Source organism: Dromiciops gliroides, chromosome 1 (genome assembly GCF_019393635.1).
Source record: "Dromiciops gliroides isolate mDroGli1 chromosome 1, mDroGli1.pri, whole genome shotgun sequence".
Taxonomy (NCBI): domain Eukaryota; kingdom Metazoa; phylum Chordata; class Mammalia; order Microbiotheria; family Microbiotheriidae; genus Dromiciops; species Dromiciops gliroides.
Window position 1 is genome coordinate 646937568 of NC_057861.1, and position 15654 is coordinate 646953221.

Genomic DNA, 15654 nt, shown 5'->3' on the forward strand with positions numbered 1-15654 from the left:
TGTGCATGACAGTATATGATAAGGCAAAATAAAGCTACAAGCAGTGGTATGGCATACAGTCAAGGCACACTCATGGATTATGAAAATAACAGAATATTGTCATGGTATGGGAAACAATAAATATGAGAAATTCAGAGAATAATGGAAAACTATGTGAACTGATGGAAAATGAAAAAATCAGAGCCAGAAGAACAATTTACACAATGAATACAAGAGAAAACAATCTTAAAGGTAGCTGAATTCTGGTTATTTTTAGTAGCCAATCTTGGTCCTGAGCAATAGACGCTAAACTCTCTTCCCTCCTTGGCATAGAAAAGTATGAGGGGTGATGGTGGTGGTGGCAGACAGTCACTATGCAATGCTGTATAAAATCTCAGATGCAGTTATTGTATTAATATTTTTAATTGTCCCTCTCTACCTCCATATGTTACAAGGGAGTCTCAAATGACAAGGGAAGGATATCAGGAAAAAGTTGTTTGTCCTTCATTTCTGAAGAGGACCAATGACATCACAGGATGATGTCTTAACTTGTGTATGAATTGGATTTAAGTGAAACAGAGTTGCACAAAATTGTCAGCCTCACTCTCTTCCAGAATAATTGAAATCCAGTGGCAAGACAAAAGTGAAGATGACTGATGATGATCCAGGATGCAATGAGCAACTTTGACATTTTTGATGTCTGAACAAGCTCTAAACACTGCACAACACCTGCCTCAGCCACCTTCACAGACATTAGAACAAAGTATTTTCCTCCACCCATTCTGGGGAACTCTTCACATACTTCAGGTATACTTCACCCAAACTCACCTATGGAGAGGCCTGTTGGTTACCATTAGCTTGGTTTAGCCTGTATTTTGAGACAGTTCACAAGGGTATGGCCACTTCATGTGCCATACATAGCTTCTTAGAACCACAGGTGAGAGTTGAGTGTCAGGTAGACACCAAAGGTGTATGAGAAGCCTTGAAAAAGGTCTCAGCAAGACTTCACACAAGGGTTACTAGTCCTCCTTAAGTGCCCTGTACACCCCATCAGGAAAAAACTGTGATGATAAAAGAGAAGTTATGGATAAAACATTTTTTCCATATTCTTAATTTATTTAGAATTTTTCCCCAAGATAAAACACTTAAAAAAAAAGTCTCTGAATGTATACAACAAAATATCATTCACTAAAGTTCCATTTTAACATCATATTATAATGTAAAGTGATACCTAGGAAGGTTTTGAGCATTAGCCAAGGATTAAATTAAATTCAGAAAGACTCATTACCTGAGGCTTAATCATCATTGCCTCTCACTTTTATGTATGTAGGTATATATGTATGTATGTATGTATACATGCATGTGTGCATGTATTATTGTCACAATAATTCCTGAAGTCTATTTACTAAAGCATGGAAGGGGTGTAACCTGAATGGGCTGAGGAAAAACCCTCATTGATAAAGTCACTGATACTTCAAAGTATAACCTCCCTTTCTGTATCACATTACACACATAATATGGTGAACATTAGTGATTATAGATTGGAGTTTTAACATACTTTATTCTTTCAAAGTTAATTTATAAAGTAAACAATTTTTGTGTTCCCATTTCTCCTCCTCTGAGTAATCCCAAAAAGATTTTTCCTTGAATTTGTAGTAAACTTACAGGGTCCATCTGAAAATCCATTTCTCTTTTCACCTTCAAATGCCATCTTAAGCCTCATTTCCTCCCAAGAAGCTTCACCTTTAGACTTCTAAAAAACAATTGGAATAGACTAAATAATCAATATATCCTTGGCCTTAGTACGACAGTGACACCTCGCATTTTTTGCTTTTTTGTCAGACTTATTCAGCAAGTCCTCATTCCTCATACTTTACCACAATTATATAGTAACTTTATTTCTTGTTGTATACCTAAAGTGTACTGTTTTCTTCCATTTTGAAATATACGTTGTCAATGCCTCCCTATTGATTATAGATGTATATATTGTATTTTACTTTCCTTTTTCTTCTGTTCATATGTCTCTGCACCTGAGGATTTCATATTGGAATTTAAATAATTAAAGGGTCCCTAATCTGTGGCAGTTCTATTAAAGAAATCCTCAACTTTAATGACCAATTAATTAATTAATTAATTAATATATATGTTGATGATCATGAGAATCTTGCACTTTGGAATATAATGATTACCTGTTGAGTTAGAACTAAGCATATATAATTCAATTTAATTTACCATCTATTTCTTAAGTACCTGTAGTATAAAAAAATCAACAAGTATTTATTAAGCACCTATTTTGTGTTAGATGTTATACTCAATACTAATGATACTGAATGAAAAAGAGGCAATCTCTTTAAATTTTATTTGCTAAAACAGCAAGTACATTTTAAAATATATGTAGAGGAAGGCAATAGAAAAATATAGAAAGAAGGCTTTAGAAATAGAAAGGATCAGGAAAGGCTTGTACAGAAGGTGAAGCATATTTTGAAGGAAAAGAAGTATGCTCTGGGACAAAGGGAAGGAGTGAAAACATTTCAGAGGACAGTCCATGCAAAGATATGGAGATAAGACACAAAGCATAATATGGGGAAGAGATTTTCAGCTTAACTGTAGAGCATGGAAAAAGAAGTAATGCGTAATGTTGGAAAGACATTGGGGCCAGGTTGTAAATGATTTTAAAAGCAATAAGCAGCTATCAGAATTTACTGAGTAGGGAAGCACCATTGTCATATTTAGAGATAGATGGGGGGCGGCTAGGTGGCGCAGTAGATAAAGCACTGGTCCCGGATTCAGGAGTACCTGAGTTCAAATCCGGCCTCAGAAACTTGACACTTACTAGCTGTGTGACCCTGGGTAAGTCACTTAACCCCCATTGCCCCCCCCCCAAAAAAAAAGAGATAGATGGGATCATACAGATTAAACTAACCCAAGATCAGTAGGGAGAAAAAGGAGGTCAGATAAACTCAAACTCATTTGGCTCCCTGGGTGTTTGCCTGATTCTCAGTAATCTCTGTCAATACTGCTCTTTTTGCCTCAATGCTTCTTAATTGCCAAGATGAATTTCTAGGACTTGGTGTTTTTTAGTTTAGTTTAGTTTTGTTGTTGTTGTTTGCTTTCTCCAGCTTGTACTCATTCTATTGGACAATAATCAATCCTTAGTTACACAGAACATTATACATCCTTGCTTTTTGGTCCATTCATATAAAACTTTGTCTTTTGATATCTCCCTCTCCAACCACACACAGGGACATAGGCATCCTTACACACACACACACACACACACACACACACACACATATTTTAACTCCCGGTTACACCTGCTGGTTGGTGTTGTTAATGACTGTATTCCAATGTACATTTGGGTAAAGTAGCATATATGATATACTTCTGGGTATTTTTTTAAATGAACTAAATGGGGCAAAGGAAAGACATTAAACACACAGAGCTCTTAACACAATGATCCCCCAAAACAGCCATAAAACAACCCCTGGAGCAGCAACATCCACAAAAAGATGGGCTGAGATTATTTTCCATCCAAAGACAGCTTAGAGGGTGCCATGCTGGGTGGCAATTAAAGTCCAACCCCATGAATGTGCCAACACAGTCTCAGGGAAGGCTGCACCAGAGAAACTTATCCCCAAGCCTCTGAATCAGCTGAAGCACCAGCATCTACTGGAACTGAGCTTATAGTCTGGTGAGAGGGCTGGACAGCTGGCTGGGGGTGGAAAATACAGGACCTATGGAGGAATTCAACTATCCCACCCCAGTAGGGAACCAGGAAGAAATCTTCAGTGGTCAGAGGTCCAGGTAGGGGAGGGGTGGGAACTAAGAACCACAGCACAAAAAGTTTTACTGGCTAGTTAATTAGTAAGGTGACTTGAGGCTATCTTCAGACCAGAGAACAGTCCAGGCTAGAGAAAAACCTCCCCTTCCTCAAATTGAAACACCTGGGACCTTCTGAAGTTTGGGACAGTGTAGCTTAGAAGTAGGTCCCCACTAGAAGATGATGTTAAAAGTCAAGTAAAAGACAGCAAGATGAGCAAACAAAGAAAGTTGAGAACTATAGAAAGTTTCTTTAGTGGCAAGGAAGATTGAGGTGCACCCTCAGAAGAGGATAACAACCTCAGGGCCCCTATAGCCAAAGCTTCCAAGAAAAATATGAATTGGGCTCAGGGCATGGAAGCACAGAAAGAGAAAGAAGGAGAGATAGAAGGAAGATTTAGAGAAATGGAGGAAAGAATGGAAAGAGAAATGAAAGCAATGCAGGAGAGTCATGACAAAAAAGTCAAAAGCTTGAAAAGCCAAATGGAAAAGGAGATACAAAAACTCTCAAAATCAAATAATTGCCTAAGAATTAGGATTGAATAAATGGAAGCTAATGACTTCATGAGAAACCAAGACACAATAAAGCAAATCCAAATGAATAAAAAAATAGAGGGCAATATGAAATATCTCCTTGGAAAAAACCAGCTCAACTGGAAAATAGATCCAGGAGAGATAATTTGAAAGTCACTGGACTACCTGGAAACCACAAACAAAATAAGAATTTAGATATCATCTTCCAAGAAATTATCAGGGAAAATTGCCCTGATATTCTGGAATCAGAAGGTAAAATATAAATTGAAACAATCCACAGATCACTTCCTATAAGAGATCCCAAAAAGAAAACTTCCCGGAATATTATAGCCAAATTCCAGAGACTTTAGGTAAAGGAGAAAATATTGCAAGCAGCTAGAAAAAGTGGTTTTCAAATACTGTGGAACTATAGTAAGGATAAAACAAGATCTAGCAGCATCTACATTAAAGGACCAGAAGCCATGGAATGTGATATTCCAGAAGGCAAAAGAACTGGGACTACAGCCCAAAATAATAGCAATAGTGTAAGATGATCTGCTGGGAAGGATGTGGTTATTTTCAGCAAAGCAATGATCCAATATAACTCTGAAGGACTTATGAAAACTGTGATCCATCTACAGAGAAAGAACTGATGGTATCTGAAAATAGATTGCAGCATATTTTTTTTTGATAGTTGCTTAATCTGAAGTTTTGTTTTTTCTGTTTTCTCTTACAACCTGGCTAATGTGGAGATATTTTCTATGACTACTCAGGCATAACTTATATTCAATTGCTTGAGTTCTTGGTCTTGGTGTGGGGGGTGGGAAGGGAGGGACGAAGAGAAGTAGGAACACAAGGTTTGCTTTTTTTTTTTTTTTTTCCAGGGCAATGAGGGTTAATTGACTTGCCCAGGGTCACACAGCTAGTAAGTGTCAAGTGTCTGAGGCTGGATTTGAACTTGGGTCCTCCTGAATCCAGGGCCAGTGCTTTATCCACTATGCTACCTAGCTGCCCCCAGGAACATAAAGTTTTTTTTTAAAAAACTGATGTCAAAATTTGTTTTTACATGTCATTTGGAAAATAAAATTCTAAACATTTAAAAAAAGGGGGGCAGTCAGGTGGATATATCTGTCTTTGTTTCTAACTATGTCCACAATTTTATTACTTGAGTGGATAAAGACAAAAAATTTCAAATAAGCCAGTAACCCCAAATTAGGAAGAATACCCATGTACTGAATGGCAATATCAGTATGCCAAAAGATCATGAGATGGGGGCAGCTAGGTGGCACAGTAGATAAAGCACCAGCCCTGGATTCAGGAGGACCCGAGTTCAAATCCAACCTCAGACACTTGATACTTACTAGCTGTGTTACCCTGGGCAAGTCCCTTAACCCTCATTGCCCTGAAAAAAAACGAAAACAAAATAATACAAAACAAAAAGACCCTGGGAGGCTAGAAATCTAGGCTTAATTGAATAAATCATTTGAAAGTTGGAAATGTCAAGTCTAATGCATAGTTCAACAATGGGAACAATGAAAACACACAACTCTAAAAATAACTGATATCGATGGTTTGACAGTCACTTATATGAAACAATTACATAGTTGGTCAGTAACTCAATGTGAGCTAACTGTGCTCTAGACACTGCTAACAATGATAAAAAGCAACAACACAAGAAAAACAAGAAAATAAATAATCTTAGTATTAAAGTTTTCCGATTCAAAGGAGCTAATAGTATTGATGTATGTTATGCTGTTTAGACAACTTTTGGAATGCTATGCTCAGTTATGGACAATACATTTATTTTTGTGTGTGTGTGGGGGGGCAATGAGGGTTAAGTGACTTGGCCAGGGTCACACAGCTAGTAAGTGTCAAGTGTCCGAGACCAGATTTGAACTCAGGTCGTCCTGAATCCAGGGCCAGTGCCCTATATCTTGTGCCACCTAGCTGCTCCTCTGGAAAATACATTTTTAAAAATATAAGATTGGGGCAGTTAGGTGTCACAGGAGGACCTGAGTTCAAATCTGGCCTCAGACTCTTGACATTTACTAGCTGTCTGACCCTGGGCAAATCAGTTAACCCCAATTGCTTCACCCCCCCAAAAAAAAATACAAGATAAATATTTATTCTTGTCGCTAAGCAATTAAGTCACTTTTTCAAAAAAGATACAAAATAGGTAAAAGAAAGGGATGCTACCAAGGTTCTCTAAAACTAAGGTCCTTGTCCAACAATCAGAAGAATATGACTCCAAAAAGGTCAGGTCTAGCAGAGTGTTTTAAATGGGACATTGATGAAATAAACTGGATCTCGAGGAGGATGGCTAGGAGAATGAGGATTCTGGATTCTGGAAATCATATCAAATGAGGAATGATTAAGATTACAAATAAAGGGGATGGTTAGTCAAACAAAAGAAATAAGATGGGAGCATGATAGCTGCCATGGAATATTAGGAAGCCAGTTCTGATGAAGGGATATGAGAGCTATTCTATATAATCAATACTTTCAATATTAAGCACCTAGACTGTGCTATGTTCTGGGGGTACAAAATTGTTGTTGAGTCGCTCAGTCATGTCTGATTCTTGGTGACCCCATGGACCATACCATGCCTGTCCCTTCTATCCTCTACTCTCTTTTCAAGTATCTCCAAGTCCATGCTCATTGTTCCCATGATACTATCCATCTGCCTCATCGTCTGCCATCATCTTTTCCTTTTCCCTTCAATCTTTCCTAACAGCAGGGTCTTTTCCAATGAGTCCCATATTCTCATTATGTGGCCAAAGTATTGAAGCTTCAGTTTCAGGGAATACAGTGGAAAAAAATCAAAAACACGTGCTGCCTTGAGGAGCCTAGAGTCTAGGTAGACAATTTATACACATGTGGTGACAGACAAAATATATATAAGATAAACAAAAGCTGATTAGAAAGAGGCACTAATATCTGGGAATATCAAGAAAAGCTTCATATAGAAACTGTCATTTGTGCTGATCCTTGAAGTAAAGAAAGGATACTGATCAGTGGTTGTGATATGGGAGAAAGAACTAGCATTGAGTTGGTGATGACATTCAAGCAGAAATTAAATGACTGCTTTTTTCCCCCTTAAACTGCCTTTCTAATGAGGTAGGATGACATAGTAGAGAGAGTTGGGAAGACCTCAAATACTCCTTAGACACTTTGACACTATATGACCCAGGGCAAATTCCATAACCTCTCTGAATCTCAGTGTCTTTCTCTAAAAAATGGGTTTATTGACAGTTATTGCACTTGATTAAATGAAATACTACATATCAAATGCTTTGTAAATTTTAAAGTCTTACATAAATGTCAGCTATTATGATGTGTATTTCATGGCCTGAAGTTGTTTGTCTGTAAGCATTCTTTGGTCTCTATAGTTAATGGCATAGATTTTTTTCCTTTAAGAAAAAATAAATGTTTTGACCAGCTCAGTATTTTATTTAGAAGTGGAAAACCATTATCCTGTGACAACATTTCCTTCTGGTGACATTATCTCCTAAATAGATATCAAAACCCCAATGTATTATTTTCCTTTTTAATTTATAACAGTTTCGGTCCCAGTATTCCACTTGTTTATGTCCCACTACTCAGTCCCATTGATAAAATAATTTCTCCTCGTGTGGATGGGGGCCTCTACCTTTCATTTGGATGTCTCCATGATGAGGTGGAATGCTATTAAAAAGATCCTTTGATCAGACCCTCTGTTCCCTGACAGGTTGAGAAAAAGAGTTTTCAGAGCCAAGAGATAAAGAGATGTAGAGCTTCTTCAGGGAAAATATCCGATCTGGAGAAAGAAGATTGGGGCTATTTATTGCAGCAATCATGACGTATAATAAAGTCTTGGGGGGAAAACTTATCATTCAGTTTTAATCAGGTTATTCAAAGGGAACAGCTGCAAGCAGAGATTGCTGTTTAGGCTGAAGGTAAGAAAGCCTTTTTTTTTTTTTCTTGTAGAGTAGAATACTATAAGATTATGTGTAGAAAATATGGGACCTTTCTCTGTCTTTTTTGAGAATAAGGAAAAAAAAGATTTAAAAAAAATTTTTCGACCTCTTTGGAACCTTGCTGTGTAGTGAACAATGCTGTCATGTCATGGCCTATGTGATTTAGCAGCCAGATTGGTTGACCTGTTCACTTGGCAGTTCATCTGTCTCTTTTACCTTTCCACAAGCTGTTCTCAGTGCCTGGGATGCACTCTATCCTTTCATTTATTACTTACAATCCATAGTTTCATGCATACAAGGTGTCACAAAAGTCTTGATATTGCTTTAAATTTTCAAAGCTTTAAATTGCACTAAGGCTTTTGGTATACCATATAGCCTAACACATTTATATGTCATATCCCCTAAAGGATATGTCTGTTTTTTCATTTATTTGTATCTTAGTGCCTATTACAGTGACCTATACAGAGTAGGTACCTACTAAATGCTTGTTAGATTGAGTTAGATTGTAAGGAAGCATGAGAGCAGGAAAAAATTTCAAAATGGTAATAATCATAACTTCCACTTTTATTTATATTTTCAGGTTTGTTTTAATGACGGTTCCTAATTTAATATAAGATCATTAAACCTGAAGTTTGAATTAAATATTGCTTAATTCTATAAAATGTCACTCAACGGTGGATTTATAAATTATAAACAGACACCAAGAGATATTCTCAAGTTCAAAGTTAGAAGTTTTGATAGATTTTTTGTTGTTGTTTTTACATGTTGTTGCCAACAAATTTATTCAGATTTTTAACTAAAAAATAGAAGCCATGAAGCCAAAAAATAGGCTGTCATTTCATCAGGGGTCAAACTTTTAATAAGCACTGTGTGCCGAACACTATGCTAAGCGCTGAGGATACCAAAAAAAAAAAAAAAAAAGACTTTTTGCTCTCAGTGAGCTTACAGTCTGATGGGAGAGAAAATATGTAAATAACCACGTACAGATAAGATAGACAGGAATAATTGGAGATAATCTATAGAGGGAAGGCACTAACATTAAGAGGAATTGGGAAAGGCTTCCTGTAGAAGGTTGGATTTTAGATGGGCTTTGAACAAAGCCAGGAGGCATATATGAGGAAGGAGAATATCCAAGGCAAGGGGGATAGCCAGTTCAAAAGCAGGGAATTGGGAGATGGAGTGTCTTGTTCACAGAAGAGCAAGGAGGCAAGTATCACTTTCCATAAAGATTAATTCTCTTTCTATGAATCCAAGTTAACTCTCAGGCTAATTCAAATCAATTCAGTTAAAATTATTTAACATATACCTAGTATTCAGGACTTGGAGTGTGTGGGAGGGGTAGAGTGTCACAACATCTCTGGGCTTGGTTTCTCCTTTGCAAAATGAGGGAACTGGACCATATATCCTTTAGGCATTCTATATATATGTCAGAATCCTCACACTTCACAAAAGGTCCTATTTATGCTGTAAGTATATTTAAAACTACTTTTTATCTCATCTATGCTGAACCACCTGAAACCTCAGAATGCCACCATACGGCCTCGATGAAAAATGTCTATCAACTCAGTCAGCTCAGTGGTCTGTCTTATCTGCCCCCAGTTATGTGATACCATATAATATCATACACTCTTCTTATAAATACTGACAGATAGGACACTAAATATGGAACCAATTTTCTTTAAACAATAATGGGCATGAATTGATACCTGAACCAATAAACATTCAATAACTTCTTTTCCTTTTCTACTGGATCTCTTGTTCTCTATCCCCTCTCCCCCATCCAAGAACCCATTCAACCCTGTTAACTTATAGGGAAAGAACTCAATATTTCAACGGAGTCAAGAGAACACTTTTTGATTCATTGATGTTTCTTTCCAAGTCCTTTCAGAGTTCACATGATTTAAAGTACTACAGTAACTGTTGTCCAAATAATGGGCAAAATCAGGGTCTGAATGTTCTAGTTGACATAGCAACAGGATGTTCAGTTGTATCCGACTTCATGATTCCAATGGGGTATTCTTGGCAAAAACACTGGACTGGTTTGCCATGTCCTTCTCCCACTTATTTTATAGATGAGGAAACTGAATCAAACAGAATTAAGTGACTTGCCCAGGGTCACCCAGCTAGTAAGTGTGTGAAGGCCAAATTTGAATATAGGAAGACAAGTCTCAACCATTATTTATGATGTTTTCTTGTCCCCATTTGTACATATACTCATCTCCCAGTGAAGTTCTACAGAAGTTGGTCCTCCTTCCAAGGAGATATTGTCAGCTTTAGAGCTGCTGGACTTAAGGAAAATATAACTACTAATGTTGTAGAGTTTCCAAAATGAAATAGCCAGGGTCAACATGGCTTCAGGTCATTAGAAGCTAACCAATTCTTTAACAATTCTGGATCCAGAATACATTCAGGCTAATAAAATTGACTGCTCTTTCATTTGAGTCCCATGCACACTCTACCTAAAGTGTTTCCTGGATGACAGTGGGGAAAGTAACAATGTGCTTTGTTCAAAAATGTCTCCTTTTTTATTCTATTCAAAGACAAATTGGAGTGAATCAGTCCCATATAGTTTCTGGGCAGAGAAACTTCTGTGAGGTTAGGCCCTCACACTGAGTAGTTTTAAGACACAGATTGGTTCTTTATTTTTTTCTTTCCCCACAATTCCACTGCTGTGGCTGGCCAGATCAGGCAAATCATAAATAGAGTTTCTTTGAGATCTGAGAAAGAACTAGACATAAAATGGAAAAGGGAGGCAGATAAAGCTATTCCAGACAGAAATAGATACCTATGACATATACACATGGGTAGAGGACCCTGAAACTGTAGTAATATTTATGCCACTCATCAAAAATATAATCATGTTTTAATGACCATCAGTCCAATTCATTGATATGCACTATATAAGTTATTATTGGTAATGTCAAGGTAAGGTTTGGGTAAATTATCATAACTTTTTATATTAGAATAAATTAAAATGAGTCAGGATTGCTTTTTTATTTTCAAAATGGAAGTAAATAAGACTTCCCCAAATCCTTCCATGACCCATGGATTACATGAGGAAATCAAATTAGCTACTGTTGGACCAGAGCTGACACTCATAACTAGCCTGTTTTCTGTAGGCATTGCCCTTCTCTCATAGCTGCCTCTCTCTCTTTCCTCAAAAAAGGTAAAAAGATGAAACTCTAAGGGGGAAAAAAGAGAATTTTTGATTTATGATAATCTGCACTCCAGGCACTACAATAAGCTACAAAACTTAGAAAGTACCAAGAGAATTGCTTTCCTCTCCAGAAAACAAAAGGGATACTGTTATTTATTGCTATTTGCCCTTCAGAACATGAGGATCTTCTGAATGGGTATACTGGATGCCTGGGCAATCTATTACTTCTCCTTTAAGTAGATATTAATGTTTCCTGTCCATTTCACCAGTTTCCAGTGGCTTCTGAAGTCATTGTAGAAAAGCATTGGATATCTGTCAGAACAGATGTCCTATAAATGGCTGTCTATTGCCAATGTAGTTTGATATCACATGCCTTGCCACCAAATATCTTCCTCACTGACTGCATTTTGCAGCTGAAATTTCATCATTTTGCCATCATTTCCCCAAAGTACTATATAGCTATTGGGGAGGGGTGAAACAGCCTACCCAACATACTCAGCCTTATCTCATAATATTCTGCCACATGTAGGATCATAGTGACAGAATCACCGAATCTCAGAACTGAAAGAAGGACAAGAGGGCAGTGAATCCAATCTAAACCTAAAAAAAAAAATTGCTTTTCAAGAATCCCATTGAAGTTTCAAGTCTTTGCTGGAAGATATCTAGTTAGAGAGACAGCCTATTCTACTTTTGTATTGCAATGATTATTAGAAAGCTTTAGCTGATATCAAGTCTAAATACTGATACTGATACTGATACTGATGGTGAATAGAATGCACTTTATATATTTTATAATCAAAGCACTTTATGTATATGTGTATATATATACTATATATATATATATTTTTTCCACAACCTTGTGAGGTGGTGCTGTTATTATCCCATTTTGTAATGAGGAAACTCAGAGTAGTTATGTGACTTGCCCAGGGTCACACAGCTATAAGGTCAGAGGCAGGATTTGAACTCTGGGATTCACCATTCTGAGTTCCACATTCTGTCCTTTTTATCAGCTTTTTACTTATCTGCAACTTCTAGCCATCGTTTTTCGTTCTGCCTCTGGAGGCAGGCAAAAATTTAACTCATCTCCTACACGATAAGACTTTAAATACATAAGGTATCATAAGGAGCAGCTGTTTGGAATAGTGGATAGATCATCTGGCCTTGAGTTAGGAAGACTCAACCTCCTGAGTTCAAATCTGGCCTCAGATACCAGCTGTGTGACTCTGGGCAAGTCATGTAAACCTGTTTGCCTCATTTTCCTCTTCTGTGAAATGAGCTGGTGGAGAAAATGGCAAGCTATTATAGTAACTTTGCCAAGAAAACCACAAATGGGGTCATGAAGAGTCAGACATGATTGAAATGACTGAACACACACGCATCATAATCCAGGCTAAATAGCCACAATTTCAACTCATTTTCATATGACATAATTGCCAGGATTTTTTTCCCGTGTAAGTGAAGAATACATATATGACTGAAATAAAAGTTTACTCAGATACTCAGTGTGACCACATAGGGTGTTTAAATATTAGCTATGTGATACTGTGGAGATTGAATCTGTCCATAATTACAAAACCATATCCCCTCATTGTTAGATTTACCTAAGCTCATCACATTTGTACCATCTTTGACTCCTCCTTCAACCTTCCTCACTCCATGTGTGGAAACAGTTGTCAAGTTGTGCCATTTTCATTTCTAAAATATCTCTCTCATATATTCCCTTCTTTCCACTAACACAACCACAACTGCAATCCAGAATCCCATCTACTTTATCTGAACCATTGCAAAAACCTCCTAATTAAAAGTCATTATCCACAAAGCTTCAAAATTGATATTCCTAAATCACAGGTCTGACCCCTGCTCTTCCACCCCCATTTCAATTAAAAGCCCAGTAGCTCCCTGATGCCTCTATGATCAAATATAGCCTCCTCTATTTGTTTTTGAAGCCCTTCATGACATTCTTCCAATCTCCCTTTCCAGTCTTACTACCCACTACTTTCCTTCCCTTTCCATTCTCTATGACCCAGGTAGATGCCTTTTTACCAAATGTATTAATGAATAAGCATGCATTTATTAAGTGCCAACTATGTGTCATGAAATAACAGATAATTAATGTTAAGCATAGAAATTCAAATGAGCAAGGTCATTCCTGTCTTCAAAGGGCTTATAGTCCAAAGAATGAAGACACCATATATAGGGGAATCATGTCCAGGGAGGAGTGTTTTGTACAGGAAAGTCAAATAGAATGGTGATTGGCATCACAGGGCGATTGCTTGGCATATACTTGCCAGGAATGATTTTGTCACTTTGGTTATGGTTCTTTATAGACAGTCCTTAGTCTACGATCTCCATTCCTACCTGTTTACTATTATCTGGAATGTGTTGCATCCTTACTATCACCTCTTCGAATCCTTGATTTCCTTCAAGTGCTAGCCTCAAAAAACTCCCTCAAAACAAAAACAAAACCCAACAAAACCTTGATGTCCCTTCTACTTCCTAGTGGCCATTGCCTTCCCACTACAAATATCTTGAGTTTAAATTGAACTTCTATATTTTATATGTGCCCATATATGTACATGTTCTCTACCCTGATATAATGTAACTTCTTTGTGGGCAGGGATTGTTTAACTTTTATCTGCATATTGTTAAAACCTGGCACAGTGCAGGGCACGGTGAGACTGGAAGATAAATATACACATGTATGTAAATGGTGAAATATTCAATTTCATTCATGGAGGGAAATTCCAGTGAGATAATTCCTTCTGGGCAAGCAGAGAGACACAGACACTGCAATTGATAGTCTCAGAGAGTTGTCTTGGGGCCATTGAGAGGTTAAATATTTTTCCCAGGGTCATAGAGCCAATATAAGTAAGGACTTGAATATATGCAATACACATACATGCAATAAGTAGTATGTGATGAGCATATAAAAAATAATTTGTTATATATACTTAGTAGTTAGCTAAATATAACTATTATAAATATTAAAAGTTAAATATAACTTTAATTACTTGTTTTAATAAGGTAGAGATCTGGTAATTTTCTGTCTAGAATTGGTCACAGAAAGAAAATGAAAGACTATGGAAATGAAAGCGAATATGACAAGGAACATCACTGCATTGTGCCATTCAAATAGTGAAATGCATTCAGAATATGGTTTCTAAGGTGACATATATATTTTGAGAAAAGTTGGAACATTTTAATAGTATTTGATGTAGGAAAAAAGAACAATAATTATTCTCTATCTTTTCTATCCCTCCTACAATCACACACAGAGATTGGAAACAGAAAGGGGAGATAAAAGAGAGGGAAGGGTTCTGAGGCACTTAGAAATAGCAGAATGAAATGTAAGTTCTCTAAATAACAAGCATCCCCTTTTCCACCCATCAACCAACTACTTATCAAACCTTGCATTTGAGAAATGGAGGTAAGAGAATCTAGTTATCCTAAGAAATAATGATGCCACTGCAGGAAGAGGCGTGGAGATTTAGAGATGGACAAAACACTTTAGAAAAGCAAAGGGACACCTTGACAGAATACAGCCTCAGAAAACGTCTCAACATGTTTAGTGTGAAAATGTACGAGAGAAGTATCTCATATATCACTTATTGCCAGGCAGGCCTTCAACTTTACTCCCCACTGCCCACCCTGCAGGACAAAGAGGTTTTTGTTGTTGCTGGTTTTTTTAATCCAGTCTGCTTTTGCCACTTCATAAATTCCCTTTGCTGTCTTGTACTAAATAGTAACTGTCATAAGATAATTTGCAATATTTCACAAAATAAATTCCTATAAAACTTTATTATAGTCCTCTTTAGGTAGTGAGAAGTTGGCAAAGGGTACATCAACTCGTTTATTAAGTGCCTACCCTATATCCAGCATTGTAGGGCTAGGGAAATTGTTTAGATGCACTTTACTAATCCATAACTCAGCAATCTATTAACTGAGCTCTTTTGCCTAGATTTGCCTCTTGAATAGACATTTAGTTCCAAGAGGTTTTATAGCCAACAAGGGCAGGAACTCAGATCTCAGCTAAAATGAGAAATCGGAACCACATCTAAGGATGATATTGAGAAGCAAGGTCTAAAATTTAGGAATCAAGGATTCTGTTATGGAAAAAGCAACAGATTAATGGGTTAAAATGAGAATAATTCCATGTTGAAACTCACTGCTGTGAAAGTAGATAGAAGCTAGATTTACCCTATCTGTATGTGGTAGTTCCTCCACTAGGTT

General features: G+C 37.1%; 1 pseudogene; it reads left to right on the forward strand.

The window, feature by feature from the left end:
- Positions 1 to 12521, forward strand: part of LOC122753203 — a 31370-nt pseudogene extending 18849 nt beyond the window's left edge.
- The last annotated feature ends 3133 nt before the right edge of the window (positions 12522 to 15654 follow it).